Source organism: Scyliorhinus torazame, chromosome 13 (genome assembly GCF_047496885.1).
Source record: "Scyliorhinus torazame isolate Kashiwa2021f chromosome 13, sScyTor2.1, whole genome shotgun sequence".
NCBI classification, from domain to species: domain Eukaryota; kingdom Metazoa; phylum Chordata; class Chondrichthyes; order Carcharhiniformes; family Scyliorhinidae; genus Scyliorhinus; species Scyliorhinus torazame.
In genome coordinates, this window is record NC_092719.1 from 10,549,394 (window position 1) to 10,550,608 (window position 1,215).

The 1,215-nt window shown below is 53.0% G+C and overlaps 1 non-coding gene across 1 annotated transcript; it reads left to right on the forward strand.

Moving 5' to 3' along the window:
* Window positions 1-675: 675 nt before the first annotated feature.
* trnar-ccg (transfer RNA arginine (anticodon CCG)) lies at window positions 676-748 on the forward strand. The gene has a single exon. It is a non-coding gene; the product is annotated as a tRNA-Arg (tRNA).
* The last annotated feature ends 467 nt before the right edge of the window (window positions 749-1,215 follow it).

Below are 1,215 nucleotides of genomic sequence, written 5' to 3' on the forward strand. Positions count from 1 at the left end.
GCAATGAGACCTGAAGCTTGTGAAGAACAAGAGTTTTTAATATGGTAACATGTTCATTTTTGACATTTTATCAATACCCCCAGCTATCTGTGCCTAACGTTACCTGTGCCCACTCTGTGCCCCTACAATTCTTTAGTCTTGCAAACCCTCCCACTATGCCTGGACGGATTCTCAGGATGCACATCAGAAGTGGAGGCAGCCTGCTGCCTTCCAGGCCCTGTTGTCTGAGATGCCCTTGGCGGGCCTCCTCTGGGGGGCTGGAATTTGGAAGACCCTGGCCCACTCTCGGGTGGCACTGGTGTTGCCCCATCAACATGCTCAGCCTCCTGCCCCTGAGGTATGCCGGTATCAGGAAGAGGAGATTCAAGAAGGGCTGGTCACTCTCACACTCTCCCGGTTGGAAGGCCTTAGGAGGTGCTCCATTGGTTTCCCCTTTCTCCGGGTGCTCAGGCGCCCCTGGATTACTCCATGGGTTGGTGGGGCAGCTGGAGAGAGCTCTATAGCTTCAACGTTATTTGGCACTGCCAGTCCTGGAGGCCCGCCATTGTTTGGACCATGGTGTTGAACCAGTCAGCATGGTCCTCAGGCACTGAAGCCTGCCTCGGAGTTCGGCAGTCATGGATCTGACATCTTGGCCCAGGCTTTCCAATGTGGCTGCCACCCTTGTGGTGTTGTGGGCCAGTGGCGCAATGGATAACGCGCCTGACTCCGGATCGGGACATTCCAGGTTCGACTCCTGGCTGGCTCGTGGCAGACCTTTCGACATCAGTTTCAGTCCATGAAAAAAAAAATGCATTTTCAATAACTTTGACCCAATTCAGTTGATCGTTTAGATTTGGGCAGCACGGTAGCACAGTGGTTAGCACAATTGCTTCACAGCTCCAGGGACCCAGGTTCGATTCCCGGCTTGGGTCACTGTCTGTGCGGAGTCTGCACGTTCTCCCCGTGTCTGCGTGGGTTTCCTCCGGGTGCTCCGGTTTCCTCCTACAGTCCAAAGACGTGAAGGTTAGATGGATTGGCCATGGTAAATTGCCCTTAGTGACCAAAAAGGTTAGGAGGGGGTTATTGGGTTACGGGGATAGGGTGGAAGAGAGGGCTGAAGTGGGTCGGTGCAGACTCGATGGGCCGAATGGCCTCCTTCTGCACTGTATGTTCGATGTTCTATGTAATAGAACAAAGTTTGGTTCATTTACAATAATAAACTCCCGGTTGATC